This window comes from Penaeus monodon, chromosome 23, assembly GCF_015228065.2.
Source record: "Penaeus monodon isolate SGIC_2016 chromosome 23, NSTDA_Pmon_1, whole genome shotgun sequence".
Taxonomy (NCBI): Eukaryota; Metazoa; Arthropoda; class Malacostraca; order Decapoda; family Penaeidae; genus Penaeus; species Penaeus monodon.
In genome coordinates this window covers 8390194-8390471 of record NC_051408.1, presented here as the reverse complement: position 1 = coordinate 8390471, position 278 = coordinate 8390194, and positions in this window count along the sequence as shown.

Genomic DNA, 278 nt, shown 5'->3' with positions numbered 1-278 from the left:
CACACCACTCTAAAAGGCACTTCTCTCCACAGAGGCAACGTCTCCAGAAATTGCAAGCGAAAAAGTTATCAGATGAACTCCTAGCAGAAGTTGCAGCAGAGAGAGAAGCAGAATTACTGCAGCAGTCATTGCGGCAGCAAAGGGAAAACACACTACCTTTGAAGATGACATTACAGATGATATTGGTACCATGGATGAGAAGAGCAAAAGGAAGGTTAGAGTTACAACAGATTTTCTTTTTTAAAGAATGTCTTTTTGCTGAAAGGGTTAAAAGTTGA